General features: G+C 36.9%; 1 protein-coding gene across 6 annotated transcripts in view; it reads right to left on the bottom strand.

The window, feature by feature from the left end:
* LOC122563223 (metabotropic glutamate receptor 4-like) overlaps nt 1-24985 on the bottom strand; it is a 1211357-nt gene that overhangs the window by 1186294 nt on the left and 78 nt on the right. For 4 of the 6 annotated variants that reach the window (XR_006315533.1, XM_043716806.1, XM_043716804.1 and 1 more), the window contains exon 1: nt 22648-23779. The exons of 1 other annotated variant lie outside the window; for it this stretch is intronic. The gene's annotated coding sequence lies outside the window, so the exon portion shown is untranslated. Of the gene's footprint in view, nt 1-22647; nt 23782-24985 lie in introns of those variants that run through there. One more of the 6 variants, XM_043716807.1, reaches the window with a different exon arrangement.

Here is a 24985-nt window from a genome sequence, read left to right as displayed (position 1 = left end):
TAACATTTTCCTAGCTACAATCAATTCTGAAGAAGGAACCCAAAGCATTAACTCGGCTTTCTCTTCACAGATGCTGCCAGACTGGCTGAGGTTTCTGTTGTTGTTTTGGAATTCCAGCATCCGCAGTTGTGTTTTTTTCTTACATTTGCACTTCAACTGCACAAAGAAACTCAGGAATTAGGTGCTGGGTCCTACTCAGAGGATAATTAGATAAATGTACTATCTAGAAGGGACTGAGCTCTACTGATGAATTAGGTGTAGGTAACATGGCTTTATTCCATGCCTGTGCTAAGTTGTTTGGTCTTGGCTGGACCATCAATGATATCCCTGTAATTGGTGCCAGCGACTTTTACAATGAAAAGTGAATGAAAAATTGCTCGGGCTGTTCTTAGCCAGTGATGAAATGAAATGACCTCTGGTAAAGGTGTACTTCTAAGGGCTATTTGATGAAGCTGGGCTCTGAATAAATAAATCAAACACTATTCACTTTCCTGTCTTGAAATGAATGCTGACATTGCCCATTAAATCAAACATCTCCAGGAATTTCCACTTTCAAAGGATAAAGGATCCACAGAGAAAAAAGCAAAGACTGAAAGTGAAAAAGTAAGAAAAACAAAATCAGAGCTTGAAGCTGATGGTGTTCACCGCACAAATAAACCAATAATCTTAAATTACGCATATTAACCGTCAATGTTGAAACTGATAGCCAGAATTCCAAATACTTGATCAATGTGGCAACATTTGCCAACCACAATCAGTGTGACCATGGTATCACAATATATCAATATCTTTCAAGTTCAGTGATTTATGCACTGCACAGATATTGACCACTCATGTGAGATCATTGATTTTTTTAGTCATAAGACCAGCCTCAAGGTATTCACCTCGCATCCACCTGCTCATATGACCTCTACTCTGAATGTCCCTATGTAAATGGGACGAAGCTTAATGAATACAATCATTCCCCACAATCCATTCAGTGCACAACAGCTCGAGCAGGAGCTGGATAACGCATCTTCTAGGAGAATGAGCTCACTGACAAGTTCTTCTGCAGAAAACTAAAATGAACATTTTGACGAGGTGAGTATATGGGGAAATATCATCAATGCTGCATTGGCTGCCTGGGTGTGTGTTTGGTGGGTGGAGGTTTCCAGCTGGTAGCAGTGGTCAGCACCACGACAGTATTTCTGGACCCTACCCTGAAGTAGACACTAATGTCAATGTGGGATTCTGCATTTTGGCAAAAAACAGGAGACACTCAATCTCTCAGGAGCAACTCAGATGCTGGGCATTGAACTTTTGTTTTGCCATGCCAGCCCAGTCTTGGTTTCTGCCATGCAGGTTCTGAGGAATCTGTACCTGAGCATCAATTTCTGTGGTTCTCATGTCTCTATCCCACAACTATGGCAGCAGTAATTCTGCAGACAGTGAAAGTGCTGCAATTTCGCACCACTGCCATCCTGCTAGTGCTCTTACTGTTACCATTCGGACAGCCCAGACTTCTGTTGCTCTTACTGAGGTGAAGTAGTTTGATGCCAGACCCTTAAATGTAGAGCTGTCTGTGTAAGAGCCAGAAACCTTTCAGCAGCCACTTGGTAGCACTGCACAGGTGCACCAGGTCAGGCAAAGGCACTTGCAACTTATCATAAGGGAATCCTGAAGGGTAAATCATTTAATGCTGTAAATATCATTGAAATTATTGTTGATTAAAGTTGGGCACCAGAAATTTTCTGTGATGTGTTTTACTTAAGGATTTTGGCCAAAAAGACACTGTGATGGTCCATAGCTGAAGTTTGGAAATGTCGTAAATTGTGGAGATCCGGTGATATGGTGGATGTGATGATAAGATTTAAGAGAACTAGTCTGAGTAGCTGCTCATAAATAGCTGATTGTTTGAAGCTAACGGTTTCTAAATCTCTTTCTTCTCCACCACCCAAAGTGCCCACCACAGGCCTGGTGGCAGAACCTTTATGGTAACCTCTGTTGGTATCACACAATATCAAACCAAACCATGCAACCAACTGAGCCCTCCCTTAAGCACACAACCATTTACCTCAGCTATGTGTGCTCTATGTATCTGTTATACTGCAGTGCAGGGAGAACTTCAACTGTAGACCCTATTTTGAGAGCAGGTTTTCCACTGACAGGCCTCCAAACATTTTTTCTTCTCTCCTGGTTTATAGATATCATTGGCTAGGCCTGCATTGGGTATACATTTCTAATTGCCCTGAATAACCTGTTGTTAGATAATTTCAGAGTATGGTTAAGTGTCAATCATATTGCTCTGCATTTGGAATCAGGAGTCGGCCAGGTAAGGTAAAGATGTCAGGAAGGCAGGAGTGATCTTGATGAGTTTTTAAAACAATTAATGATACCAATCGTGGCAATCATCATTGACATCAGCTTTGTATGCCAGAATTATTAATTGAAATCAAATTCTAGCCACAATAACAGTGGGGTCCATACCCCTTCCTAGATGATTAGCCTAAGACCAGAGGTTACTAGCCCTGGGTTGCTAACACCCCATCACCATCTCCTCACATTGCATCATGAAATACAATTTCTCCAGGTTGATTCTAACCTGTCTAAATTGAGGTAAAGGGGACAGAGTAAAAGGTGAACCTTAAGGAAAAATATGTAGAGCTAAACAAGAGTTGAAGCAAATAATGAGAATTGATGGTCAAAGAGGAGATAATGACTAAAGCAAAGGTGCACCTTGACAGTGGTGGAGAAATACCTATGAGGACCGTGAGCAAAAATGAAAGCTGTAGGAACACTTAAAAGTAATATGGTAGCCAGATCAGAAGAAATAGAACGCAAGACATTCTTATCATGGATCAAGGAATTAAAATGAAATAATTTGATCAATAGTTCCACATTGATCAAACATTTAACTGTTAAAAAAAAGTCTTTTGACTTGTTTTTTTTCTCACAAGCAAGTGAATAAACATTAATTTGCTTCTAGTGCCTGTTTTCTACATAGTTTTCTCCATTAATTACCATCTTCAAATAAGCTATTTGCAGTGTCCCATCCGAGTTCATTTTCATTTTCTATTTCCTTTAGTGACCCACATGTAGCCGGATTTACTTTCCCATTATAAGTTGGCACTCTTTGTATTATCTTTATGTTGAGTTAGTTAATATTTTGCTTGCTTTGTCTTTTCAAACAGACTCCCTCAGTTGAGTGTTTCTTTGGCTTCATGTCAATGTCATTTGGCAGTATTTTCTGTATTTATTGTGTTTGTAAGGGTTTGGTAATTTTTTACATCATTTTCTGTTGTTGTTACTTTAGTTTTCTGTTCAGTAGAAGAATTCTTACTGTGGATTTATTGTTTTTTTCAAAAAAACTTTCCATTAAAATATCCTGTGTGTATTTCTTTAACAATTCGCTAAAAGTGGCCTTAAATTCAAGTTGAAAAAAATGACAATGTCCATTTAATGAATTTGTGAATTTGATTCAGTAATTTTCTGTAGCAATATTTGCTTTGTCTCAAACCATAACTATGTACAAACTGTAAAAGTAAAGGTTAAACACAAGCACTTTCTCGCAATTAAGAGGTGTTCTATCAACTATCCAATGTTTTAGATTATACTTTGAGCTGACATGACAATTTTTAAATAGAAAGTAAATATTTTGCTTCGATATAATATTCCAATCAGCAGTGGTCCTCTTTAAAAGCCAAACATTCTCAATCTTTGCATCAATATTAATAGTGTGTGTTCTATTCGCTTATTAATATATTTTATTAATTTGAGGAGCTGTAATGGTGTTTGATAATTCTGTCAAGTCATAGTTTTACTTCCTGTCATTAGTAGCTGCTGACATCAGCTAAATTTTAAATTGCCTTTCGGGATGTGAGCAGAGCTCAATCTTATTTACCACTAATATACAAGTCCATTGTGTTTACGTAACTAATGCACTCTTAGTTTTAACTTTCTAATACAGTACAGCTTTAGCTATATTTTTTAATCATGTTTGGTCTGATGACAGTGAAAAGTTGTAATTACAGGATAGTCAGCAAATTAAGACCAATCTCACGTGACTATGTTGATAAAAATATTGGGTCACTGTAAAATTACTGTTATAATCCTAGCTAATGTTATTACTGAACAAGTCAAATGCCAGACTGAAACATGCCTTGATAGATCATATTTTGTGTTCTGGTTTTAAGAAGTGGTCTCCCACTGAAATTTTCACACAAAGTGCTGCAAATTGCATTTGTTAATAAACTTCTGTTTTATTGTTAAAGACATGAAGATAAAAATAGGATAAACTAATGCTATTTACTTAAAAACAAACTCAAATACTTTTAAAAAACAAAGTACTACCCCGGTAATCTCAAAACACTCATTTACAAATCAAAAAGAAAAATAATAGCTTTTGTATAATATCCAAAACAAACTCCTGTACAGTACTCAGAGTCCCTATATTTAACACCTTGATAGTTTTAAGTCACTTGTGACTTTAGGTTAGAGTTAGGAACTGCAAATAGGTTTTTCTTGGAGCTATTCATGCACCTGAGCTTAAAATACACTGATTCAAGTAAGCCTTTCAGAATTTTATCCGAACACTCCGGGTCTGTGTCTAACACCAACTCTTCACTCTAAGGTAATCTAGGTTCACTATATTCATCCCTTCTCTTTATAAACATCTTCACTAGGGAAATTCACAAGCTCAAAATATAAATTATAAATAAAAATAAAACTCTAAGATATGGATGTTCTTTGAAACTTTGAAAACCTGGAGCCTGTTTGTCGTCTTCAGTCATAAAACCTTACCAATGCACACACAAAGCAATTAATTCTGAAGCTGGCTCTCAAAAATGGTTTTAAAACAAATCACAATGGATACAGAAATACTTATTATTGAAATGAATGAACTTGAAACATACACAAAGCCCAAACTTGTAATAAATCTTTTAAAAATATATAAATTATACAGTTTATATCACATTACTTAGAATCAGCTTATCTTTAAAGCACAACCCAAAGTACCTTTGAACTAATTCAAAATTCAGGAACTCTAAGATCACACTAAAATATGTGATTCAGTGAAATGCAAAACAAGTCAGCTTAAAACAAAACTTAAAACAATAACATTAATTGAAAATGGTGTTCCATCTAAAATTAATTATATATAAGCAACTGCATCCCATAAGATAGTACTCAATTCCTCACCATGCTGACTTTTAGATGACAAGATAAATTGCACTTAAATTTAGATTCAACTGAACTTTACTGTTCAATGCTGAGCATCAAACTGAAAAATCATATTGGACTCAAAACATTAATCACGCTTTCTACAGGTGCTGCCAAATCTGCTGAGCCTCTTCAGAGGTTTCTGTTTCTTTTTCACATGATTTTTAAACCCTCTTGTTTTCTCTACTCAGTTGGTTAATCATTACTATCTTTTAAATGAATTCATTCCTTTATTTATGAACCTCTGCCCAAAGACAGTCCTTGGTTTAATATCTGACGATGCTTCATCCCGAGCCATTTTTTTTGGCACTTGTCACCCATGATAGGTACCATTGCCTTTCAGGCAACTTGGGGGATCTATAGTGGAGATGCCTGCAAGGTGGAGTTATAAACTAACACTGACTACTATGGTGTTGTTTGTAAAATTATCTTAATCTTGCCATTGATTGTGCAGAATCTTAATTTTGTTTTAAAATTCATTTGTGGGATGTGGGTATCACTGGCTAAACCAGCATTTCTGGATTATCCCTCATTGCTCTGTGCTCTGCTGCAATGTCATTAGGGAGTGAGCTCCAGGATTTTGAACTGGTGACACTGAGGGAACAGCAACATAGTTCCAAATCAGGATGGTGAGTGGCTTGGAGGGGAATGTGCAGTTGGTCATGTTGCCATTGGTCTTGGCCTGAGCACAGCAGTTCTGTCTCCAACATGAGTACAGCAGCCTCAACCCCAATCCAAATACTTTGAGTTAGTTCCACCTGGAGTAAGACAGGGTCCACATCAGCCTTGAGCTCCAGTCATTAGGTCCTGATGTAGCTCCTATCCTCAGCCCCCAATCTATTGGTTAATTTTTTATCAAAAGGAATAACCATGTTCCTTCTGCTTATAGACAGGGTTAATTTAGTTCAGTTGACTAGATGGCTGATATAGTGATGCCAACAAAATGGGTTCAATTCACACACTAGCAAAAGTTACCATGAAGGTCCCATGCTTCCAACCTCACCCTTAGCCTGAGTTATGGTGACCCTCAGATTAAACCAGTGCAAGTCACTTCACTGTCTCTAATGTGAGAGCAGCCTATAATCCATTAGGACTACAGTGACTTTTGGGGTTGGTTATCACAGTTGGCTGGATCCTGGTTTATGTTACAGAGTGAAAGAAGTGGTATAGATTCATTTCCCACACCAGCTGAGATTACCATGAAGGTCCATCTTTCTAAACCTTGCCCTTTTCCTGAGGTGTGGAGGCCTTCAGGTTTATCTGACCACCGGACAGCTCTAAATGCAAAATTGGACCTATGGAGACTTTATCTTTATCTTTGTAGAAAACAGGTCCATGGGTATGAATGTAAGTCATTTCCAATGATGAGTTCAACTGATTATCATAAATTGGTTCAATAAAGAGCAAATTACTGTGGATAGCGGAGATTCAAAATAAAAACAAAGTGCTGGAGATACTTGTCAGAAAAAATGTCTTGCACTTTCTGCTTTTATTTTTAAACGTGTTGTTCATGTACAGCACCAGCTCATTCGGGTTTGTTCAGCAAATGCTATCCATTCTCAAATCCTCGTGGGACAAACCTCTCAAACTAGGAATTGACTTAATGATCCTTGTTCTGTATCCATCCCACCCCCAACTCAAACCCTGAATGCATTTCTTTCCTTGAGTATAGAGATCAAAGACGTACAGATTCCATGTTTGGTCTCACCAAAGCTTTGAAAGACCTATATAAGTTCAGAAAGACTTCCTTACTCTGGTGCCTTACAAATTTCTATGTATATATAAATTTGGGATTGATCCTTATAACAAATTCTATGCCCATTCTGAATATAAATACAAATATTATTTATGCATCAGGATTAGACAAAAAAAAACAAAAAAAAGACTAATTCAATTTGACAGTTTTTAAAAAAAATGTTGCACTGCAATAATTTCACTTAGATGTCTGCTTCATTAAGTGATAAGAGTGGTGCTATGCTTTAATGACATATGATCCATCACAACACTAGCCTCAATGCTGCTAGACAATCAAAGGTAGTTTCCATGTAACAGTATGTAACGATCTGTTTGTTCAGGATATATAGACTGTTTTACAAAATGTAGCTATCACTTATTTAATTGCTTTATACACTTAAGATGCTAGCAAATGATCAATGTTTATTCAACATCACGAGTGTTGAGATATTCTGATATAATGGAAACAATTTGCTCAACTTATTTCATACTTTGGATAAGTTGGCATTGAGACATAAAAGGAATGATACCAGATGTAAATGAATGATGATCTTGTGAAAAACAATGTAAATTCCTTTGTCTTTTCATTACGTATTATTAAAAGGAGGGATTGGTGGAGTGGTCACGTCACTCACAATCCAGAGGCAGCTGATGCAAGTTTAGTTGATTAATAATGAATTCTGAAGCTAAGAGCTATAAAATCAATGTCAATTGTCATTTAAAAACTACAGCAGCCAAATCAAAAAGGAATAACACTGAACTGAAGCCACAATACAGTGTACCCAGCCTTGTTGACTGTATACAGAATAGGCTTACATAAGCATACATGTTCACTTATTATGATATCAAGAAATAGTTAAAAGGGACAGGATATAGGCCCTAACATCATTCCAACAATATGATTGCATCAATAGTGCCATTTGCTCTGGCCTTTTACCAAAACTTCCAATTTTCCCTATTTCTTGCAATGCTAAGCCTCACCAGTCCTTCACATTAGATCCACTTCTTGATATTCCTTCTGAGATTCAATAGTTTGACTGTTTTTAATAGCTATAGTACATTTTAGCAATCAGATGTTTTGGAGTGAAAGATAGATTGTTCACAAAGATTACAATAATATTTAAAGTTCATCAAAAGAGTAGTCCATCAGACAATGAGAGCAAGTCAAGCTACAAAAAAATCAAACAGCAAAAACAAAATCTCCAGGACAACTACATCTGGAAGACAGTCAAAGAATTGAGAACCTTAAAGCTTGCCAAGAGGATTGAAATGGAGAAAGATTAGAGAATCGTTAAAATAGTCAATGGTTATTTCCTCAAAATATTCACTCGACAGGACAGCAATAATGTTTTACATCAATGGAATTAATCCATGCAGAGTTCCAGACTTTGACATCAATGAGCTAGGGTTTTTAGACAGATTTAAAGGACTCATAGAAACTAGGAGCAGGAATAGCCATTTGGCCCTTCGAACCTGCTTGGCCATTTAATCAGCCATTTATGATCATGACCGATCCTCTATCTCAAAATCATACTCTCACTTTCCCTCCATACCCCTTAATCTAAAAGCTAATTAATCTCTATTTCTAATACACTCAGTCAGTGACCCCACAGCCTTCTGTTGCAGCAAAATCCACAGATAAGACACCCTCAGAGAAACGTGTTGCATCTCAATACTAACCTGCCTCTTCAGTATCCTGAGACTGTGACTCCTGGTTCTAGACAACCCAAGTGGGGCAAACACCCTCCCTGCATCTAATTTGTCCATCCCTGTTTGAAATATATAAAATTCTATTGGATCCCATTTATTCTGCCAAACTCTAATGAATACTGGCTCAGTTGAACAAATATCTCCTCATACAGCAGTCCAGCCATTCCCACTATCAGCTTAATAAAGCATCTCTGAACTCCCTCGATGGCAAGTATACTCTCTCTTAGGTAGGGAGACCAAAAGTGCACACAATATTGAAGGTCTCCATAAGGTCCTCTATGTCTGCAGTAAGACATCCCTGCATCTGAACTCAAATCCTCTTGCAATAGAGGCCCATATACCATTTACTGCATCTAACTGTTTACTTTACTTGACTGGCAAACAAGGACACCTGGGTCAATTTGGATATCCACAGTTCCCAACATATCACCATTAAATAATATTCTACCTCTTTGTTTCCTAGACCAAAATGTATAACTTCACATTTATTCATGTTGTACTGCATTTGCCATTTGGCTTCACCACACACCTAAATTGTCCAGATTATCTTGAAGCCCCTTTGCATTCTCCTCATAATTCATAATCCCACCTGGTTTTGAATCATCAGGGAACTTGAAAATATTGCACTTAGTTCCCTCATTCATTTATGTCTATCATAAATGAATGAGGGAACTAAGTGCAATATTTTCAAGTCTATCATAAGTAGTTGGAGCTGAAGCACTGATCCCTGCAGTGCAACACTTGTTTTTGCCTGTCAACTGGAAAAAGACGAATTTGTTCCCACTCTGTTCCTGCTCAATCAACTAATTCTCAATCTATGCCCTTATTTTAACCCCTATCCTTTGTCATTTAGCTTTGCCGACTAGGCTCTTACATGGTACTTTCTCAAAAGTGTTCTGATAACCCAAATATACCACATCCACTGGTTCTCTTATTCTACAAATTACATCCTGTAACATAGCATTAGTTAAGCATAATTTGCCTTTCATTAATCAATGCTGACTTTGTCTAATCCTGTTAATACTTTTCAAGTGTTCCATTATTACGTCTTTTATAATGCACCATAGCATTTTCCCCAATACAGATGTTAAAATAACTGGCCTGTAGTTTTCTCTTTCTCTAGTTCTGTGGATACACTTGCCACCCTCCAATCTGCAGGAACTGCCAGAGTCTATAGAATTTTGGAAGAGGAGCAACAATGCTTTCAATATTTCCAGGGCCACTTCCTTTACACAGATTATCAGGCCCTCATAACTGATGAATCTTCAATACATTTCCCAAACGAATGATTGCTTAAGACAGAAACATATAAAGCACTGAAAATTATGAAGTCACTGAATAGTGCAGTGTTCCCTATACATCGATAACATACTAACGTAGAACTTTAATATATGAAATGGAACATATCTAATTTAGTGCTAAGAGCAAATCACTCAATAATTCATAAAGGAAGAGACTCAACTTGAAGTAGTCAACTTGAGGAGCACATACATAAGGAAATCACAATAATCAAGTCAAAAAGGCACCTGAAAATATTGTCTGACCAGTCCCATTCATCTTTTTTTAGATGCAGTGATATCCCATATGGGCAGGAGAAACAGATGGGTGACCTTCAAGAAATTAAGTATGTGCAGTGAAGAGACATTAGTCTGATCCCTGTTGCCAAAGAATTGAGTTGTGAAGACTGTGCTAAAGAAAAGCCACTTTACCTTTAACAGGTGATTGAATCATAAAATCACTACAGTATAGATAAAGGCCATTCAGCCCATCAGATCTGCACCAAACCTCTGAAGAACATCCCACTCTATTCCTGTAATTCCACATTTAGCATGACTAACCCACCTAATCTCTGCAAATCATAGGGCAAGTTAGATAACCTGCATACTGTTGGAGGAAACCAGAGCACCTAGTAGAACCCCATGTAGACACAGAGAATGTGCAAACTCCACGCAGGCAGTCACTCAAGGCTGGAATTGAAACTGGGTCTCTGGTGCTGAGAGACAGCAGTGCTAACCATAGAGCTGCCATGCCATTCACTAAAGTGATGCTGGAAAGGGATTACAAGATGTCAAACAGTACAAAAGATGTGTTTAGAGACCTGCTTAAAAGTAAGCCAGAATATGTAGACATAAGATAAAATTGATGAAAGGACAGATATTGGCAATTAATTCTCTATTGTCAAAGACAAAGTAAGATGCACAATTGACATAACAAATACTTAGGCATAAGTCACCACCTTCCAAGGTGGGATGTGGGAGGTATTTTAAAAAAAAGAGCTCTTCAAATTACAAAATGACACTCAATGGGCTAATTGAAAATCTAATCCACAAGTGGAAGTGTTTAACAATATTAACAAGGGGAATGTACCTTCTGATGGCTGCAAAAAAAAACCTCCAACTGGTTTTAGGAAAGTAAGATATTTTTTTTTTAATTTGTGGTGCTGCTTCTGGCCCCTAGAGTTACCAGTTATTATTTCTGAATAATGAAATATCTCAATGAGTATAACCTGTTACTCCAGAGATCAGGCTGATGGCATAACATTTAATTAACTAACCAACTGATTTCTTTTTAAGTACAAGTAAGATTGGAGTAGAAATGAAAGCTAACAAATGTTGGACTGGGTGCTCAAGCTATGTTTTGTAAACAGTAACCTGGACTTTAACAAAAGGCAGATTTTGAGTGGATGGAGAGGGAAGTTGGAAACTCACCTACTGCTGAACAGATCTGGCAGAGGCTGTTTTTCATTAATGTGCCGCTGCTTCATTTATTACAGTAGGAGAAAACAGAATATTGTACAGTCCATGGACACAAGTTAGGTGGGTTAATAATGAGGGTCAGAAGAGAAAGGTTTTAGGGAGAAGGCAAACATTGGCACTCCTTTTGCAGGGACAAACTAGCATTCCTACCCCTTGTAACACATCATCTTCCTTAATATTATCAGTTTGTTCCTAAGTCATTTATCAGTTTGCTTCTGAGTCTTTCATGAAATCAGATGAAAATGTCTCAAATAATGATTTCTCATTCTATTTATGGGGCTACTTAATCTGGACTTTGTGATCTAACTTAGACATAGTATATTACTTGACCTTATCAACACTGTATTATAAAAAAATTCAAATAGATTGAGATTGGATACAATAGGGAATCGAAATAACTGATGTTGATTTTATGTAATTGTTAAATACGGACATATGCATTTGATATCATGCCAGTGCATATTTTAATTAAATAAAATTTGAATTTACAAAGGAGATAACAATGTTGAAACTGTAACTGGAGGCAATATCACACTACCTGCCTTGCTCTTATTTTGATTAAATGAAAGGATAAAACTAACAGTAAAACTGAAGTTACAAGTTCTATATTTAAACTTTTAAATATTCCAATTATGTGATAATAGGTTCATACTTAGCATAGTTTTAAAAGTTCATGATTGATATTTTAGACTGAGAATTCATTTAAAGTTAAATGAACTTGGAAGACTGTATTCAGTGTAAGTGTTCAGCAGAAACTTACGAAGAAGCCTAATACAGATTGGCAATTTAGACATGAAAGGCTATAATTATAGAATGTACAAAAATAAAAATATCACACTGGTAAAGGAATGATTTCCTTAACATACAAAAAAAACGACATTTTGTGACCAATAAAGTCCAAAGATTTTCCCTCATTTTAAAGTTAACGGAGAGCAAAGTCGATTTATTTCAAACTATTGCTCATAATTGGTGTACATGTTCCTCAGATGTTTCCTATTCCTTTTACATGGTCCTCTAGGGTTTATTTATTTATTCAGACCACCGAGATGCCATCATATTAATTTCCTGCCAAGATCTTTGGATAAATGTTACAATGAAGAGCTGAGCTGTGTCTAAGAAATTGACCAAGATAAAAGGATTTATACGAGAACATTGATTCTTGATGTAAGATCCATATGAATTGAACTAACTGTGTGTTCTTTAAACTGAGAAACTTAGGAGAAGAATTAAAGACCGTAATGCAGCCTAGCAGCAACAAGATTAGAAAGGGTAAAAATACGACAAACTAACGATGCAATATTTTAAGGTCGACTTTCAAATGGTAGATTCTTGCAGGAAACAAAAACCAAAGGAAGTATACAGAATGCTTTGACCCAGAAGGATTAAGGTAGTGTTTGAATAAGAATACAACAAATAAATATATTGACTCTGCTATTGGGATTTAGTTTTCCAATTAATAATTGTCATATTATGGAAGGCTTGTCACTGTAAATGTTATAATGAAAGATACTTGTACACTTACGTTATCTCAAGGTTTTGATACCATTTTAGGATTGAAAATAGGTTATTGGAGTCAGCCAGGAACAGGAAATATGGCATGAATTTCAATGACCTCAGTCAATGGGAGTGTAAATCAAAGAAACTTAAGGGTGGATGGCAACGGTCCCAATTTATGCTGGTTTTTTTTCATCAAATTTAAATAACCAAACTATTGGGAGCATTGCAGAGAGTGCATGCCAACACTGGGCAAAATTCTCTGATCTTTGTTCCACTTGAGCAATTCTCTCAAAGAAAATAGAGCCTTTGAAAAAGTACCCATTTGTTGATTGACATGGTAGTTTGGTATATCATTCTAGGACCGCATAAATCATAATTCTAAGTTTCTAGTAAAGAACATCATATGGCACCATAATGGCTTAAATGATTTAATGAATCAGTGGCTTTACACTCAAACATTTGATCCTGATAACAGAATTCAGCAGCTTAGATTCAAAAATAAAGCATAGATGTGTCGAGAACCTCACAAACAAGAGAGAGCAAAATAAATTATTTTCCAACATAACTTCATTTAGGTGTCCTTCTCTGATGCTGTTGAATGATACTATTTGCCTTTCAGAATGGTTAATGAAGGAGAAAATAGTAATTGGAGTTTTACATGGAGATTACAAACTAATCTCATTAAACGAAATAGGAGTAAACAGTGACTTGACAAATAGAAAGGTGGTAGGGGGAACAGTGAAACAAACTCATAAAAGGAATGGATTTAATTTTGGGAAAACATCTGGAAGGTTCAAGAAAATTGGCTTCAAAAAAGGTGGTAAAGCAACCAGTCGAGGCAAAAAAAAATTGAAATGTTACAAGAACATCCTGAATTGTTTCTTGACGATGTTGTGACTAGATCTCAAGCCCATAGAATTAGATAGGTAAAAATAAAGAAGTCTGTAAAACACTGATATGATGTGGAATTTTAGTTATCGGATACAATTTTTGAAAATTTAACTGAGAAGGATGAAGTTGAAAAGAATGAGGTTGAGATGTTTAGTTTGTCTTCCTTAAAAGAATGCAACCAACAGATTTGGAATTGAAAGAATTGTACCAAGCAACTACTCCAAAACATTACCCAAGGGTGACTGAAAAATGAAGAAAATAGAAACCTCTTCAAACACCAGCTGATGAGGACTGGGCAATGGGTGATCAAGCGATGGTCCCATCTGGAGTGCACAATGAAATTTTACAGGTAGCTCAAAACTTTCCAGTATCAGGTCATTTGAGTGTTAGGAAAACACAGGCCAAAATATTTATCTTTTTTTTATTGTCAGGATTATTTTAAAATGTAGTTAAATTTTGCCAGACATGCCACTCTTTCAGATAATGGGAAACTCTAAGTCCCAATTAAACCTGCACTTTTAATTCTGAGACCAACTTTAAAGAAACATTTAACAAGTCCAAAATAGATTGTGTAGGACCTATACATAAAACCAGAAATGGAAATCAGCATATTTTAACAATTATGGATGTATCAACAGGATTTGTTGAAGTGGTGCCTTTAAAGGAGATTACAGTAAGTGAAAAAGTTCATTCAATTATTTTAAAGTCAATATACGATTACTTAAAGAAATGCAATCAGATAAAGGATCAAATTTCATGGCCTAGATGTTCAAAGAGACGGTGATTAGTTTGAGAATGGATCAAATTGCAACTATTTATCACTCACAATCACAATCTGCATTTGAAAGATGGCATCAAACATTGAAGACCATGACTGTACCTTATTTCCAAAAATGTCCTAATGATTGGAATAAAGGAATTCCTTTGTTATTCTTTGTTGTCAGGGATGTTCGAAGAATCCACAGGACTTAGTCCTTTTTGTCTAATGTGTGTACATGAGGTGTGAGGCCTACTTATATTGAATTAAGAGAAATTAATAAACCAAAGCTCAGAAACAATGCTTCCTACCTATATTTCTAGTTTTTTAATGTAAGTTGACTACAAAGAATTTGAAAAATGCTCAAAAAATAATGAAAACTAAAACAGGTAACAAAGCTAAAAGTCAAAAGTTTGTTGTTGGAGACAAGATACTCATGTTACTACCTGTCTCTGCGAATCATTACAAGCAAGATTCACTAAATCTTAAGAATTGATAATAAATCTGGCTGAAAGTGAATTTGCCAGTGCAAAGTTGATTTATTTGGTCCATACTCTGGAGCAAAGCCAAATAACACTAACAGAGGCAAAAGTACAAGCTATTTTGGAATTTCCCTAAATAGGGCACAATGTCAAATTTTGTGTTATGTTAGTATGAGTGAATTTTATTGAAGATTTGTTTCAAGCTTCAGCACAGTTGTTGTGTCTTTAAAGATTTATAGAAAAAGGCAGAAAATTTGAATGAACATAAGAATGTAAAAATGCCTTTGATAATTTCAAATCTGTGCTGAGAACAGTACTCATTTTTGCCATAAATAATTACGGTAGCCATTCAGCTTGGTTGATAATGCTAGCAACATTGGTGTGGGCCTCTTTTCTTGCAGGAATTTGGTATGTTCATTGAATTGTCTGTCAGTTATTTTTAAAAGAAACTGAATGAGGGTCAGCAAAAATATTCCATGCTGGAAAAAGAGACATTGAGCCTTGTGCTGGCTCTATGTCGTTTTAGAAGAGACATCAGCAACATCAAAAAAAGTTGTTATTTACATGGACCACAAACCTTTATTGTTTTGTATAAAGTTTGGGACAAGAACTTGCCATTATTTCAATGGACCTCAATTCTCTAACTGTATCATTTGAAAATTGCTCATGGGCCTGGAAAAGAAAATTTAACAATGGATGCTTTGTTGTGAACACATCTGAAGGATACCAAGTGAACTCGTGTTCATGGGCTTATGTAAAATACACTATCATTGTATGACTGTCAACATATTATTAGTGTTAGTATGACATAGCAATATCATTAAGGACATTTGTTTTGTAATGAAAATATCTCAATACATATTTTTGTAAGATTTATAGATCAGGTTGAGGTTCTTGATGTAAGTTTGATCACTGAGCTGGAAGTTTCATTTCCAGAGGTTTCATCACCATACAGGTAACATCATCAGTGAGTCTCTGGTGAAGCACTGTTGTTATGACCTGCTTTCTATTTATGTGTTTAGGTTTCCTTGGGTTGGTGATGTCATTTCTTGTGGTGATGTCATTTACATCAGTGTCCTTACATACAGATGAGGAAGGACACCAGTTTGACTGGGACAACATATCCATCCTAGGACAAGCCAAACAACGACTTGCATGAGAATTCCTAGAAGCATGGCATTCCAACTGGAACTTTATCTAAAAGCACATCAACTTGGATCCATCTACCACACTCTGAGAAAAAGAACAGGAAATAACCATCACAGGAAAGAACATCACCACTCCAAGAAAACCTAAACACATAAATAGAAAGCGGATCAGAACAACCAGAGGCTCACTGAAACATCTGAAAATGAACCTTCCAGCTCAGTGAGCAAACTTATATCAGAACACATTTTTGTACTTCCTGTGGGTTGGGGGGTGGGCTGGAGTGTTGTAAGGTGTGTGATTATCATAAGTTTCATTTATTATTGAGTTTGTATTTTTGAATTTTAAACTAGTGGCATATGTATTTTCTGTGTGTCTGAAGAGGTTTAATAATTATCTTGTAAGTGTTATGTGGCTGTGGTGATTTTTCTTAAGTCTGAAAGTAGTAGTTTTCAAGGCTAACTGATATTTGTTTACATTGGGAAATTAAGTAGCAAACAAAATGTATAGAGCATTAAGCCTTGGATTGAAGATTCTGGTTTTGTTTAGATGCTTTGGAGAAACACACATAGCTTGAAAAGTAAAGAGTTTTTTTAAGCATCACTTTGGGCAGTTCTGCATAATAAATGGCTATAGTTGGATGCATAGAGTCGTTGCCCCTGAAAAAAAAATGAGAAGATAGTTTGGAATTGTTGAAAATATATACGCAGTTCAGTTTACAAGTTACAGACCAAGAGTGTTTAGTGAAAATCCTGAAGAGATTATTTGAAAATGAAATAGAGTTGGCTCAGTTATATGATGGATCATGAAGTTACAGTCAGATTCTCATGACCAGAAATTGAAACAACAGCTAAAGTAAATCCTTGCTGATGATTGAGTACTGTAAAGGGATGGTTTAATTGTATTTTATTGCATTTCAACACCCTTAAATGTGCTTTACATGTAAATAAGTGGATTTACTTTAGATTAGTTTTGATTATTTTGCATAATAAACTTCAGTTTTATTATAATGCTTGAATTTGCAATATTGTGTTTCTGTCTTTCAATGAGACACCACATCATTAAAATCAAAACGAATGATCTATCATGCCAGATCTCAGTCTGGGATCTGATTTGTTCAGTAACAACATAAACTGTGACTAAAATACATGAATGACCAAAATTCAAAAATGCCTTTAAATGGTTCTGAGGTCAGTGTATGAAGGTGTCACTTGAGTGGAAAACAATTGGTCAAGACAGGGCTTATTAAAACTGTTGTACAGTATCTAAATCATTAATGCAAATATTTTAAACATATATTAGGATTTTCTAATTTTAAATGAATTTACATGAGTAGCAAAGTTGCAACTGAGTCTGTTACTGGTAGAAATTAGAATGGAGTCCAGTAACAAATACAGCATGACTTACTTTCTTTACATTTTCTTGAAGTAGTTGGACCAATGACTAAAAGATAATATCTCTGATCAGTTAATCTATAAATTAAAAGTCTCAGCCCAAGAATTAACCAATAATTTTTAGGTAAACAAAAAAAGTTAATAGCATTAATATATATAGTTACACTACTTTTAAATATGGAAATTACTTGTATTAAAATAGGTCCACAGAACTTCAATAACACTGGAGGGTGGTCATAAAACAAAAAAAAATTAAAACTCTACTTCTAATGAATAATGATCCTTTCCTTCCCACCATGCCCATATTTACTTAGCCACTGAACTATGATGTATTCAAATGCATTATTTATTTTAGGCCTTCAAGCACTCAGATTTAGTGGGCTGCATCATTGGTTTTGCTGGCTGGGTGCCAGGATGAAAGCAGGATCAATGCTACGCTTTTACTTCACAAACAAAAAACTGAAGCAGGAGACCTGGGGTTACCCATTCTAGCTTCATTTCCATGGATGAACTGATTGAATGCATGGAAGATCTGGAAATTTCTGGACATGAAATGGATCTTTTCCAATTTTTACTCTTGGTATAACCTGAAAGCAGACTGTAGTGGCATAGTGACAGCATACCCATCTGTAAGCCAGAAGTTCTAAGTTCAGGTTCCAATTCAAGCTTTGATGGCCATGAAAGATGTATTCATAATGTGACTAAATAGTTCCTTATCAGCCATAAATCCTTTCAATATGCCTCATATCAGGTAGTAAGAGAAGTCAACCTACTGTAGAATGCTAAAACATCATTGTAATCTGCCAAATATAATGACAGATGAATTCAATAGCAGTGCATGGTCACCAATATCATTTTACAGTAGCGTACCTGAAAATATGGAGAGACAGACACAGAAAAAATCTTCAAACTAAATGTCATTGGTACAAAGGAATATTGGAGCCTAGATTGTTCCCTTCATTAACTGTTCATATTTTTCTAACAAAAAATACAAATGTATGTAAGTCACAGAACTTCTCCCTTTGCACTAGTCTTCATTTTTGTCAAAGTTAGTGAGAGGAAACATATGCCACAAGGATTTATTTATAGTGGCTGTTACATCTGAGCAAAAAAGTTGGCACTGCTCATTTCACCTCATGGTAAGCATCTCGCCTGCCAGGTGGATATGGGTTAATGCCAATTATGGATATTATGGGCAAAAAAACTTGATAAGTCTTCATTACTTTCAGCACCACAATAGTAGCAAAATCTTAAAAAATGGTAAATAAGTCATCTTAAAAGTAACAATTACTGATATGTAAGATTTTGGGTCATATAATATTCTTACAAAAATGTGTGCACAAATCAATTGTTTAGTTCTGTGTATGAGACAAGAATTGAATGTGCAATGCTTTATCGTGTTCTATAAGCTTTGCAGTTAAACAATAAAATAATATTTCCTACCGAAAACATCTATTGAAAAGAAACATTTCCGAGAAGTTTGTGTTATTGATATTTTCTTCAGGGAAAGACCTTGTATTGACATAAATTGTGACATTCAAAATAAACTTGTGTTGTGAACTCTAATGCCAGTCCAACACAGCAGTGGAAAATCATCAAGAGCATTCCGGTGCCAAAGTGTTGCATTCAACACAGGAACATGGATAAAGCCACTCAGCCCTCCTAACCGGTTTCTGTACTCATGAATTATGAATGAACTGCACACCAAATTTCATTTATCTGCCTGTGATACATACTCTAACAATATCTCAAATTGCATTAGATTTATTGAGATATTATTCTACTCCCTGCAGGGAAAAGAGAACTGACTGTTGACATTAACCAATTATACAAGAACATTATACTTCCATTATAGATTAACACTAAGACTGCTGCTGGCTCCAAGGAATTTGTTCTTCCCTCAGCCAGCCATTATGACAGATTTCAGTGTTAGCAAAACAATATCTTTAACAGTATGGTAATAAATACCATTTGAATATCAGGTTTATAAATATGCTGAGTAAAATGCTTTGTAAATATTTAAATAAAAAGCTTTTAAAACTGTACTACTTTACTTCTTTAACTCCTCTTTCTTAACTGACCCTCTTCTCACATTTAGTTTAGGCTATTTGTACCTACTATTTCTGCAACTTCTCTTTTTGGTATAGAGCATGGGCCTGGTGTTTTTATTTCAAATTGCACTCCTTCAGTAGAATTGTACCAAAACTGTCAAAACCAGTGAAAAAGATCAGAGAAGTTTGTGTGAACTATAATCAATACACATTTGATTTTTATCTTTAAAACCAAAATATTCTATTAGATTTCCCTACCCACAAAACTGGCCATGCTACAGGACAAATCAAACAACTTTAGGAATTTCTGCTAATTATTGTAATTTGCAGGCCTTCAATAACTTTTGGTTTAGAAATATTATAATTACTGCATTGGCAAATAACTAATCAAAATTATGTATATTGTACCTTCTAAAAGTGATCTTCATTAATTTAAAACAATTAGTCAGAAGTTTTGGATTAGTACTAATTAAAAATACTTACCTTAATCATCCATTTTCAGTCAAGCTAAACAAATGCACCCCAGTAATACTTTTAAATATAATCACAGAATATTTTAAAAGCAAAACTTGAAAAAAAAATTCTAAAATATTGTCCAAAGCTACTGCTTCATGCTAATTTTTGATTTTGGGGTTAATATAACTTAGTTAAGTGGAAACCAAAGGAAAAAGCATTTCTCAAAACTTGCACAATTTTGGATGTAATTTGGGAGTGGTTGTCAGTGGGATCCAAAGTGAAAGCTCTCCTCTCCTACGCCCACCTTTGCTAGTGCATTTCCTTTCTGGAACAAAAAAGCATCGACAAACATTGGTCTTATGGTTTGCTTGAAGACTTGACCCAAAGCCTATTTTTCATTCAGGAAGACAGTGCACAGAACTTAGGAGTCTCGTTCAGCCACGATACAGAACCCCTGCCAGCGGTACAACTTATTTTGTTGGGGGCACAGAAAAGCAAACCAGACTTGAAATAGAATCATTATGTTTCTAACTGTGCTATTTGCCTACAAAGTAAAAGGGATAAAATGTCCATTACTGTCAACCACCATTTTGCTTTTAAGTAAATGTTTGCTACAATGCACAAGACCACTGCAACAAAGGTGTCTTAGGCTCTGTAATGCCAACTTTACAAGCAAATAACAGCTGTGCTGATGTCTCCAATTACAAGCTGCGATTGCTATTGAAGCTATTCAAATAATATGAAATCGTAATAACTTATCATTAACTACTATCATGCATCTTTTTTCGCACACTGGCCCCCCTCCCCGTTTTAGCCCGGAGCATAATGTACGTATCGCCAGAAGTCTGAAAGGGTTAAACGGCTGAGGTAATATCGGCTTGCACAATAAATCTATCTGAAGGAACGTTCTTAAGTATATTATCCTGACCCAGACAGGCAAATTGCTGTTCGCTGTACCTAATAAATTCACACAACTATTAAATCAAGCCCAATAAAACCCATCGATGTTGAAATACTGCTGCTACTATGACCGTGGGCCTGTCGGAAAGAGCAATAAGATGACTCTCCCTTAAGTATTTAGACTAAGCACTGCTTTGTCCGTCATACTTAGGCTCTGAGGCGTGTTGAGTGTGGGAATGTGAGCAATGGGGACGCTAGGGGAGAGGATAGAACAGAATGAGCCCTTCCCAAAGGAAAATGACTGGGTAATTCATTCCATCCTATCTGGGAAGATCTGTAAGTCTACTTGTTGGAACGTGCTTAATGTTTACATGAAACAAACAGGGCTTCACTCAGCTCTTTAACGTTGAACCACGCTGCAGGAAGATCTAGTAACTGCCTTTTTGTAAGGTAGCAAAGTCCTGTCATCTGTTGTAAAAATAAGATTCATAACTGCCATTAATTTGACGAATGGAAAAAAAGGGGAAAGGTCGTGCAGTCCGTTCAAGTTTTTCACGTTAATACACATTAGAATTAGTGCACGGATCTTTTCAATTCCCACTGCAAAGCTAATTTCATTCTCTTTATCCGAATAGATCGCTCAACTGCTTGAAGTAGCTGCATCTCATTACACATCATTGTAAGGCGGAACGTAACGTAATCAAACTGGGCGATATTTGTGGAACAGCAGAACACCAATTTCCAACAGTTGAAAACTGACTGAAGTATCCCAATGGTTTTTTTTTATTGTAATCGTCAATCATTTCAATCCACTCAGAACTCTGGGAATGCTTTTTAAAATCCTCATATACCTCTGTCGTTGGCATACTGAAGCGGATTTTAATTCGATGGAATCAAAACAATTCTTAAAATGGTCTTTCTACATGTCCTACCAGCCCGGCAAAACAATAAAGGAGACAGACTGCCTCCTTTCAGAGCCGATGGATATGTTCGAGAGCGATGCAAAAGTTCTCTCCCGTGAGTGCACAGGACGACAAAAGGCTTTAACTCCATCGTCGGTTAGTTCAGCACCATGGACAGGTTCACGCTGGCCCGCACACCGCCCTTCAATTTGAATACAGTTCCTGGGATGAAACTGGGCTATTTCCCTGCCCAGCTCCGACATTGATTGGTTATTGATGCAGTAAATGTGTCATTAATTAAATAAGAGATTAACAGCCAACATCAACCTTGCTCAAAAAGGTAATCCCGCTGGATTCCATATACTGCAGACTAATTATTGCAATAGCTTTTTTTTCTAAATCAGCCCACTCTCCAAATTTCCCCTCATCGGTTATAGCCAAGTAACCGGGATAAGGGAATCTCTCTTTCCCCAGGAGCTTTTCATTTGAGGCGAACTACCGAAAACGGTACCCGGTTAATTCTTGCTTTGCAAGCATTGCTGGGAGGCAACTTCTGCAGTATTTGCAACTTTTGTTTTATTGTGTCAAAGAGGGTGACCCCGAGCCTCTGCTTTGTGTAACCGCCCTGCCCCTGAAACGGTCCGTGCGCAATGTTGAATAGTCGGTACCCAACGACGCGTCTGGGAAACTGCAGCCCGCTCCACACGAGCAACTCTAACCGCGGGTACGGGGGGGTGGGGGGGGATGGGGGAAGAAAAGGTGTCCACCATACCTTGAGACAGGGGTTGTAGCTGGAGATTGCGATGCACGGTCATTGTAAATAGCTTCCAGCTCGCTGATCGTGCAATTTTCACGTTGAGCTTTGCATCTGAAATTCCACAAGCTTGTCGCTGCTTGCTTTTGAGCAAGCGCCAGTGGGATCGCCCACGGATTGTTGGAACGACCCACGGTCTAAGTCGGCTGGAAAGTATCCATTGATGAAAAGAAGCCGCTCTCCAAGGACCCGTCTAATGCCTTTGCAATTCCTCACCACCAGTGAGCCAAGAGGCGAAACCGAACTGTATAAAAACCCTACGCAACACGACACGTCTTGTAATGAATGTCTTCAGTTCCCATCCGGCTCTCCGAGTGAGTGTTTGAAAAAAAAAAGCCAGGGATTCCGCTAGCTCTGAGCTGCTGATTTCACATCTCAGCAACTCCCGCCCGCCGTCTCCCTGCGCTCACGGGCACCAATCCCTTCAATTTAACACAGCGAAGAGCTTTTCATTTTGCCAGAAGAAATTGGATTTTGCATGAACACTGATCGTAATTCCAGAAATCGATCGGCGTTCTGCAGTAACTGTGCTCTATTCGGAGTGTTGTTTTCTTTTAAAAAAACTGTATTCTGATCTTTGGCTTTGCACATTCATTTACACTTTTTTCCATCGAACACTTTGACTAAAATGAAAGGTTGTCCAACAAAAGAAAAACATATTGCGATAATACAATAAAAAAAGCAGCGCCCATCCACACTGTTCCGACTCGGATATTTCAGTAGTGTACTGAACTGTGAGGCCAGCTCCTTCACACCAAAGCACCCTTCAGAGAAGGCACCATTTGATGTACGAGGCGTTCAGTTTGTACCAGAGGTGCATAGACGCTTTTCCAAATGTCTGCCTGTCAGTATGATTTTGAAGCCCCTTTTACAGACTACCTGGATTTCGGTACGTTTCAGCTGGCTTGGAAAAGAACAGTCACTAAATTTATCACCATAGTTACACAATGGAAAATGTTACTCATAATTTAACCAAAGAAAAGTCAGTGTTTCTCACAAAGGGTGCACGTAGAACAATGAATAAGATCAAATGCAACACAATGGACACTGGATTTTAATTCACATGAAAAGCGTCAAGAATCACTGTTCCTCTTATAAATATTCGGTTAAGAGAGTTAGACCTCCAGTCATCTTTCCCAATGAATTTGATGGGTGTAAAAAAAGTTATTTGAAGTTAGGTTTTTTGGGGGGTGGGTCTAGTTAGAATTCCGTCTCGAAAGTTCAAGTCATTGAACGGGTAATTACTGTGGTGTGTTGGGGGGTGGTAAAAAGGAGTGGATATCAGTATGGAGGTAAAACGCCCACCAAAAGAGATGTGTCCGTGCGAACAGGAGCGGAACGAGACCATTCAGCCCCCTCGAACCTACTCTGCAAATCGCTGAGATCATCGTTGGTCTGATTCCCAAAAAGTACATGGAGAGGCAACACTTTCTGGACCGAGAGATCCGCAAATCAGTTTAAGGATTCCCTCTCCTTTATAATCCAATAACTAGAGCTTCATATCTTGTACCTTACATATGGTTGACATTTGTTTGGAGCCGTTCTCAGCTGACAACAATGTTAATGAGACCTTGATTCGCACAAATGATGAAATGTTCAGAGCCTGATTTCTGGTGAAGGGCGGGTTTCCTGTATGCCAGGTTGATCAATGGCTAATATCCAGCAACAGCCCGGGCAATTTGAGATGATATATGATGGATACCCCCAAAAAACCCAAGTGTTGAGAGGCAGTTCTCCCTCCTCCAGAGATAACTTAGCTAGAGTAGGATTTGTGGGTGTAGACTTGTAAAGATATCAATGCACGCAAATAAATTTCCAAATCGCTCCGGGATTATTTAAACAACACATACAACTTGGTGGTTTGAGCCTTGCTTTCATATTTCAAAGCAAAACACGTGCAACTATTCTCCAGATAAAGATATGGTGGCGTTCATCTCCGGGGGAGGGTGTGGGGAAGAAAGGGAACATGTTAAAATAATTTCTTAGACACGACATATACTGAGCAGACGGTATTTTTCAGAGAACTGGGAATACCAAAATTGAATTGATTGATGTTAATATGACTCGAGCTCCTCGAGCTGAAGAATAAGCGGCTAGTGATTGCAATAACGATTCTCAAGCACCTACATGTGGAATTAAAGTATAATTAGTGCAACTCCCTTAGTTAACCTCCAAGTGACACCAAGTCCAATTAATCCTCTTGTAAGTAATTTAATATCGATTTGATCTTTAAAGGGCATGTTGTTTGTCAAAACAGAATACTAAAAGATAAGCAAACTGGGAGCTTCTATTTAAA

The sequence above is a fragment of the Chiloscyllium plagiosum genome, chromosome 26 (assembly GCF_004010195.1).
Source record: "Chiloscyllium plagiosum isolate BGI_BamShark_2017 chromosome 26, ASM401019v2, whole genome shotgun sequence".
Classification (NCBI taxonomy): domain Eukaryota; kingdom Metazoa; phylum Chordata; class Chondrichthyes; order Orectolobiformes; family Hemiscylliidae; genus Chiloscyllium; species Chiloscyllium plagiosum.
The sequence above is the reverse complement of the archived record's forward strand: the minus strand, read 5'-3'. Positions and strand labels throughout refer to the sequence as shown.